We start from the raw sequence: 8,822 nt of genomic DNA, 5'->3' as shown, positions 1-8,822 counted from the left end.
ATCCTCATCTCTCCCAAGTGGTCATTCTCTCTTTCTCCCCTTACCCATCTGTCTATCGCCTCCTTTGAATTCCATGCTGTCACAGTTACCAGCCCTTTCAAGCTTAACATCCTTATCATTTATCGCCCTACAGGTTCCCTCGGAGTGTTCATCAATGAGCTTGATGCCTTGATAAGCTCCTTTCCTGAGGACGGCTCACCTCTCACAGTTCTGGGCGACTTTAACCTCCCCACGTCTACCTTTGACTCATTCCTCTCTGCCTCCTTCTTTCCACTCCTCTCCTCTTTTGACCTCACCCTCTCACCTTCCCCCTACTCACAAGGCAGGCAATACGCTCGACCTCATCTTTACTAGATGCTGTTCTTCCACTAACCTCATTGCAACTCCCCTCCAAGTCTCCGACCACTACCTTGTATCCTTTTCCCTCTCGCTCTCATCCAACACCTCCCACACTGCCCCTACTCGGATGGTATCGCGCCGTCCCAACCTTCGCTCTCTCTCCCCCGCTACTCTCTCCTCTTCCATCCTATCATCTCTTCCCTCTGCTCAAACCTTCTCCAACCTATCTCCTGATTCTGCCTCCTCAACCCTCCTCTCCTCCCTCTCTGCATCCTTTGACTCTCTATGTCCCCTATCCTCCAGGCCGGCTCGATCCTCCCCTCCCGCTCCGTGGCCCGATGACTCATTGCGAGCTCACAGAAAAGGGCTCGGGGCAGCCGAGCGGAAATGGAGGAAAACTCGCCTCCCTGCGGACCTGGCATCCTTTCACTCCCTCCTCTCTACATTTTCCTCCTCTGTCTCTGCTGCTAAAGCCACTTTCTACCACTCTAAATTCCAAGCATCTGCCTCTAACCATAGGAAGCTCTTTGCCACCTTCTCCTCCCTCCTGAATCCCCCCCCCCCTCCTCCCTCTCTGCAGATGACTTCGTCAACCATTTTGAAAAGAAGGTCGACGACATCCGATCCTCGTTTGCTAAGTCAAACGACACCGCTGGTTCTGCTCACACTGCCCTACCCTGTGCTCTGACCTCTTTCTCCCCTCTCTCTCCAGATGAAATCTCGTGTCTTGTGACGGCCGGCCGCCCAACAACCTGCCCGCTTGACCCTATCCCCTCCTCTCTTCTCCAGACCATTTCCGGAGACCTTCTCCCTTACCTCACCTCGCTCATCAACTCATCCCTGACCGCTGGCTACGTCCCTTCCGTCTTCAAGAGAGCGAGAGTTGCACCCCTTCTGAAAAAACCTACACTCGATCCCTCCGATGTCAACAATTACAGACCAGTATCCCTTCTTTCTTTTCTCTCCAAAACTCTTGAACGTGCTGTCCTTGGCCAGCTCTCCCGCTATCTCTCTCTGAATGACCTTCTTGATCCAAATCAGTCAGGTTTCAAGACTAGTCATTCAACTGAGACTGCTCTCCTCTGTATCACGGAGGCGCTCCGCACTGCTAAAGCTAACTCTCTCTCCTCTGCTCTCATCCTTCTAGATCTATCGGCTGCCTTCGATACTGTGAACCATCAGATCCTCCTCTCCACCCTCTCCGAGTTGGGCATCTCCGGCGCGGCCCACGCTTGGATTGCGTCCTACCTGACAGGTCACTCCTACCAGGTGGCGTGGCGAGAATCTGTCTCCTCACCACGCGCTCTCACCACTGGTGTCCCCCAGGGCTCTGTTCTAGGCCCTCTCCTATTCTCGCTATACACCAAGTCACTTGGCTCTGTCATAACCTCACATGGTCTCTCCTATCATTGCTATGCAGACGACACACAATTCATCTTCTCCTTTCCCCCTTCTGATGACCAGGTGGCGAATCGCATCTCTGCATGTCTGGCAGACATATCAGTGTGGATGACGGATCACCACCTCAAGCTGAACCTCGGCAAGACGGAGCTGCTCTTCCTCCCGGGGAAGGACTGCCCGTTCCATGATCTCGCCATCACGGTTGACAACTCCATTGTGTCCTCCTCCCAGAGCGCCAAGAACCTTGGCGTGATCCTGGACAACACCCTGTCGTTCTCAACTAACATCAAGGCGGTGGCCCGTTCCTGTAGGTTCATGCTCTACAACATCCGCAGAGTACGACCCTGCCTCACACAGGAAGCGGCGCAGGTCCTAATCCAGGCACTTGTCATCTCCCGTCTGGATTACTGCAACTCGCTGTTGGCTGGGCTCCCTGCCTGTGCCATTAAACCCCTTCAACTCATCCAGAACGCCGCAGCCCGTCTGGTGTTCAACCTTCCCAAGTTCTCTCACGTCACCCCGCTCCTCCGTTCTCTCCACTGGCTTCCAGTTGAAGCTTGCATCCGCTACAAGACCATTGTGCTTGCCTACGGAGCTGTGAGGGGAACGGCACCTCAGTACCTCCAGGCTCTGATCAGGCCCTACACCCAAACAAGGGCACTGCGTTCATCCACCTCTGGCCTGCTCGCCTCCCTACCACTGAGGAAGTACAGCTCCTGCTCAGCCCAGTCAAAACTGTTCGCTGCTCTGGCCCCCCAATGGTGGAACAAACTCCCTCACGACGCCAGGACAGCGGAGTCAATCACCACCTTCCGGAGACACCTGAAACCCCACCTCTTTAAGGAATACCTAGGATAGGATAAGTAATCCCTCTCACCCCCCCCTTTAAGATTTAGATGCACTATTGTAAAGTGACTGTTCCACTGGATGTCATAAGGTGAATGCACCAATTTGTAAGTCGCTCTGGATAAGAGCGTCTGCTAAATGACTTAAATGTAAATGTAATGTAAATGCATAGAATCATAAATGTAATATAGGCATAGAATATTTAATGTAATATAGGCATAGAAACATTAATGTAATATAGGTATAGAATCATTTAGCAACCTTGTGTTCAGGACTGAATCTATACTTGCAGATACTGTAGCTATGTTAATGACGATGGTCTGAAGTACAGTGCCTTGCAAAAGTATTCACCCCCCCTTGGCGTTTTTCCCATTTTGTTGCATTACAACCTGTAATTTAAATGGATTTTTATTTAGATTTCATGTAATGGACATACACAACAGAGTCCAAATTGTTGAAGTGAAATGAAAAATGACTTGTTTCTAAAAAAAAAAAAAAACGGAAAAGCGGTGCATGCATATGTATTCACCCCCCTTTGCTATGAAGCCCCTAAATAAGATCTGGTGCAACCAATTACCTTCAGAAGTCACATAATTAGTTAAATAAAGTCCACCTGTGTGCAATCTAAGTGTCACATGATCTGTCACATGATCTCAGTATATATACACCTGTTCTGAAAATCCCCAGAGTCTAAGCAAGGGGCACCACCAAGCAAGCGGCACTATGAAGACCAAGGAGCTCGCCAAACAGGTCAGGGACAAAGTTGTGGAGAAGTACAGATCAGGGTTGGGTTACAAAAACATATCCAAAATTTTGAACATCCCACAGAGCACCATTAAATTAATTATTTAAAAAATTGAAAGAATATGGCTCCACAACAAACCTGCCAAGAGAGGGCCACTCACCAAAACTCACAGACCAGGCAAGGAGGGCGTTAATCAGAGAAGCAACAAAGAGACCAAAGATAACCCTAAAGGAGCTGCAAAGCTCCACAGTGGAGATTGGAGTATCTGTCCATAGGACCACTTTAAGCCATACATTCCACAGAGCTGGGCTTTACAGAAGAGTGTCCAGAAAAAAAGCCATTGCTTCAAGAAAAAAATGTTTGGTGTTCACCAAAAGGCATATGGGAGACTCCCCAAACATATGGAAGAAGGTACTCTGGTCAGATGAGACTAAAATTGAGCTTTTTGGCCATCAAGGAAAATGCAATGTCTGGTGCAAACCCAACACCTCCCATCACCCCGAGAACACCATCCCCACAGTGGAGCATGGTGGTGGCAGCATCATGTTGTGGGGATGTTTTTAATCAGCAGGGACTGGGAAACTGGTCAAAATTGAAGGAATGATGGATGGCGCTAAATACAGGGAAATTCTTGAGGGAAACCTGATGCAGTCTTCCAGAGATTTGAGACTGGGATGGAGGATCATCTTCAAGCAGGACATTGACCCTAAGCATACTGCTAAAGCAACACTCGATTGGTTTAAGGGGAAACATGTAAATGTCTTGGAATGACTCAATCCAATTGAGAATCTGTGGTATGATTTAAAGATTGCTGTACACCAACGGAACCCATCCAACTTGATGGAGCGGGAGCAGATTTGCCTTGAAGAATGGGCAAAAATCTCAGTGGCTAGATGTGACAATCTTATAGAGACATACCCCAAGAGACTTGCAGCTGTAAAGGGTGACTCTGCAAAGTATTGACTTTGGGGGGGGGGTGAATAGTTTTTTGTCTTATTTCTTGTTTGTTTCACAATAAAAATATTTTGCATCTTCAAAGTGGTAGGCATGTTGTATAAATCAAATGATACAACCTCCCCCCAAAAAATATATTTAATTCCAGGTTGTAAGGAAACAAAATAGGAAAGATACAAAGGGGGTGAATACTTTTGCAAGCCACTATAGTTGTGCTTTATGTCCTTCCAAATTCACACACAAAATGTGCCTCTACATGCAGACCCGCCCATTGGAAAAAAGACAACATAAATAATAAAGAATTGTTAAAGAAATATTTTCACAATTTCTCCACCCTCAACATGACAAGAATAGGGCGACAGAGTAGGGAGACGCTTTGAAGTCACATTCCAGCCTGCCTCACACCATAATTACACACAGTAGTCATTATGGCCTCAAACACTTACATGGCGGTCAAGGTTAAGGGGCCAGGGGCTCCTTGTTCTCTTCTCACACAGACACTTAGGAGACGTGTCACTCTGAAGATGGTTCTATGTACAGTGGGACAACCCTGAGACAATATGCAGTTGACATCCTGCAAATAAAACTACAAAAACATGTGACCTCTGAATAAACTAATCTCTAATCAAATTGCTAGAATTGCATGAAGCAAAAATACAATTTGCTCTAGAGAAATAAAGAGTTTATTGTTGAGATATTCCTTTACAGATGATTTCATCCTAGCGATGGTCATGTCCCCCATTATATGACTATTTTGGTGTTTGCTATCATGGCATAAAATTACTTGAAATTACAGATGACTTGAAATAATAATTGTTGGAATTAATATGGTTCTTGTACACACAAAAAGTACACAAATCGTGTAAATCATTCCTTGTAAGGGAAGTGTGTCTTCAAGTACAAGATTTGCAAAACCTTGACTGCCCTCCAGTGGTTACCTTGGAAAAGAACACATTTTCCACTAACAGAGTTTAAAAGGTAGTCACAATGATTGAAGCAAGAAACATTAAACTATCAATTTGTTTGCTATGATAATAATATATTATGCACAGACCTTTGTGGTATCTGTGTATTTCAAACACACAGTAGTTCCTTTCCTCATACACATGTAATACACAGAATGCAGGAAGTATTTTGACGGGAGATGACACACAGCACAACACTGTAAGTCTGCTCTTGCTGCAACCTCGTTTTGTTTGCTTGTTCTGTTCAACTAAGGGCAAAGTACATGACACAGGAGCTATATTGCTTGTTAATATCAACATTTCAGAGCGGTTACTGAAGGAGATGAGGACATCCTTTAGTTTATAGTATTTTGTAGCTGCTACAAAACAGGGGTGAGTCTTTAAAAGTGAAAGTAAACTGCTTTCTTAAGCCATTACAAAAGAGGGAGAGAAGTGTGACAGAGAGAAAATGGCCTCCAGATTGTCTCTCCCAGAAGAGGATCTTTCCTGTCCTGTATGCTTAAACACCTTCAGTGATCCTGTCATCTTATTATGTAGCCACAGCTTCTGTAAAGCCTGTCTGCAGGAGTGCTGTAGACAGAGAGGATTTCGGGAATGTCCAGTTTGTAGGGAAGTATTTTCAATGGGTAATCCTTCCTGTAACCGGGCTCTAAAGAACCTGTGTGAGGCTGTCTTAAAGGAAAGATGTCAGAGGGCTTCAGGAGGGTCTGAGGTTCTCTGCAGTCTGCATAGTGAGAAATTCAAGCTCTTCTGTTTGGAGGATAAAGAGCTCATCTGTTTGGAGGATAAAGAGCTCATCTGTTTGGAGGATAAAGAGCTCATCTGTTTGGAGGATAAAGAGCTCATCTGTTTGGAGGATAAAGAGCTCATCTGTTTGGAGGATAAAGAGCTCATCTGTTTGGAGGATAAAGAGCTCATCTGTTTGGTGTGTCGTGATTCAAGGAAGCATAAAAAGCATGACTGCATCCTCATACAGGAAGCTGTACAGGAACATAAGGTTGGATAGATTGTTTCCACAAACTTCCCCGGAAAAACAAACTATTGCAGTAGCTGTTTCTATGTGGATCATTTTGAACATTTAGCAACCAGTTTGTGGTACTTTACAATAGTTGGTGGTAAGATAGGGCCTGTCTAATCTTTTTCTTTTTTTACTCATAAACAAATCTTTCCTACACAGCAATCTCACACAGTAATGTACAGGTCAAGTTTGTGAATACCATGTTGCTTTCTTTTCAGGTTAAACTCAAGACTGCATTAAGGATAAACTGAGGCTCTTTAAGGGAGTCAAACTCACCTGTGATAATACAGGAACACATATTGAGGTATGACATTTAAGTATTGATGCAACAACAATGTATGCATTTTGGCTAGTTTGTGTTCTTTATTGTCTACTCTGTTCTAATCTAAGGGAAGATCATGCCCTACAGGAAGACTGAGGTGAAGCAATTTTGATTGGATGCCATGAGGGAGGAAATAGTATGAATAATGACAGAAAGAACCAGGAGGTTAAATTGGTGACAGAAAATTATAACAGGAGAGATACAGTATGTCTGAGATATTCCTTGCACTCTCTCCAGATCCAAGCCCAGGATACAGAGAGGCAGATTAAGGGGCAGTTTAAAAAATTGTACCTGTTTTTGCAAAAGGAAGATAGATGGATAGATGCAGTGAGAATGGAAGAGGTGCGGAAGAGTCAGGTGATGAAACACAAGATAACAGAGATGAGCAGAGAGATATCATCACTTTCATACACAATCAAAGCCACCTAACAAAAGCTGAGCATTGAAGACATCTCATTCTTGCAGGTACAGTAAAACAACTGATCTTATGAGTAGATATTGTATATAGTGATTATTATTTACTGATTATTTTATTGGTAAGACTGATTTTCACCTTCTTTATTGGTCCTCTTCAGAACTACTAGGCCACAGAGACAAGGTAAATGGTCTTCCTCCTTTCTCCCTCCTCTCTGTGGTTCTATAACCAAGACCACACCAGTACTAACTCCTGAATGTTCTTCCAGAGCCAAGCAAACACTGCCAGATCCAAAGAGGGCTTCAGGAGCGCTGATAGACGTGGCCAAACACCTGGTGTAGAGGACTGCTAATTCTTATATAGGTGACATTACTGCTATTGCATTGTTATAACTGAGACAACACATAACAACGTATTTTCATAGTAAAACAGGTTGGGCCCCATACAGGATACTCCTAGCCACAGGTGCTGGCCGGGAGTTCGGCCATAACTCCTCTGAAGATAGGGACGCACACACATTACACACTGACTCCTCTGAAGACAGGGACGACGCACATACAATACACACTAACTGCCGAGGACACACAGATAAGACATACACCCACACAGAGGGAAGAAGAGACACAGCCTTGACTTGCAGACAAACTAGCACACACACATAATCTCCCTCCCAGCCGAACATTGTGTGACTGAAGATAGCGCACACACCAGATCCCCTTTTCAGCTGAACATGGTGTGACGACCAAGAACAGGCATGGCAGGATTCTACGATGAAGGACAGACAACAGAGCCAATGCCGGACGACTACACCCCAGCCTGATCCAATCCGAAGATCAGATCTCCTAGAAATCAACCTACTTTCTGTTGTGTATATGAAGCTTGTACTCACTGTTAGCAAGTGCCTTTTTCTGCTAGTCTGTGATGAGCTAACAGTGGGGCCCGTATATACGTGTACCAGATATTCTCACTCTGAATAAACCTGTCGCTTGTCGTACAATCTACCACCTTGTCTGAATCGATCCTTAACCGGCTCATCCTTCTACATAACCTTTTATCAACACTGGGCAAAGATGAAAGGGATGGTCCAATACTGTAAATACGTTTCCATCCACAATTTGTTCGTGCGACATGATGGGATCTTTTGTGTCTGTAAAATGTATTATGCGACACATAGCGGTGGAAACGATTTCTTGCGCAATTGTTGGTAGAATAACCATCATGTCGAGGTAAATGTGCAGTCACGCGATGCTATGTTGTGTGGTCCTTCCAGTGCGACTTGGAAAAGCATGCACAGTTTAAGCTACGTGATGATGAAAGTACACAGTGATGAGCTTGATGCTGCTTTCCAATTAAAATTGAGGGTATTATTTGTATGCTAGTGACATAATGATCTTGCTTTTATCTCATCATATAGCCTATAACTTGTCCAGTGTACACTTTATCAGCGAACTGTTGTCTCGAGAGCAAGTTTGCCATTTATCGCGACAGTTTGTGGCAAAACTACTGGTAGAGTCGAAAATACAATGATAACACATTAAACTCGTGTTTAAACCCGCAACAAAGTCAGGGGGCGTTTCTCTGCCCATGTGTTGTTGATGGATGCCAAATCTACAACAGCTGGATGGGTATTGTAAGTATTAGCTAACCATATCATATGTTATAGCAATCTGTCAGCCGATAAAATGGTCCATGACGTAGTACGCAACCATAGGTTTATGCATGAAACGTCTGAACGGAGGACGCGACCTCGGTCTGGTGCAGAGTATGTGAGCGGAGCGGAGCGGAGCGGAGCAAGGAGTGATTTTTTATTGTTTATT

At 44.9% G+C, this 8,822-nt stretch overlaps 1 long non-coding RNA gene across 6 annotated transcripts; it reads left to right on the top strand.

The window, feature by feature from the left end:
• The first annotated feature begins 5,241 nt into the window (after positions 1–5,241).
• On the top strand, positions 5,242–8,006 carry LOC124005673. 6 transcript variants are annotated; one of them, XR_006833668.1, is made up of 5 exons: positions 5,242–5,449; positions 6,487–6,572; positions 6,659–7,055; positions 7,166–7,188; positions 7,274–8,006. It is a non-coding gene; the product is annotated as an uncharacterized LOC124005673 (long non-coding RNA). The 6 variants fall into 6 exon arrangements; XR_006833667.1 differs by lacking the exon at positions 5,242–5,449 and adding an exon at positions 5,464–5,622; XR_006833669.1 differs by lacking the exon at positions 5,242–5,449 and adding an exon at positions 5,629–6,247.
• The last annotated feature ends 816 nt before the right edge of the window (positions 8,007–8,822 follow it).

The sequence above is a fragment of the Oncorhynchus gorbuscha genome, linkage group LG19 (genome assembly GCF_021184085.1).
Source record: "Oncorhynchus gorbuscha isolate QuinsamMale2020 ecotype Even-year linkage group LG19, OgorEven_v1.0, whole genome shotgun sequence".
In the NCBI taxonomy this organism is placed as follows: Eukaryota; Metazoa; Chordata; class Actinopteri; order Salmoniformes; family Salmonidae; genus Oncorhynchus; species Oncorhynchus gorbuscha.
This window is presented reverse-complemented; position numbering and strand designations above follow the sequence as displayed.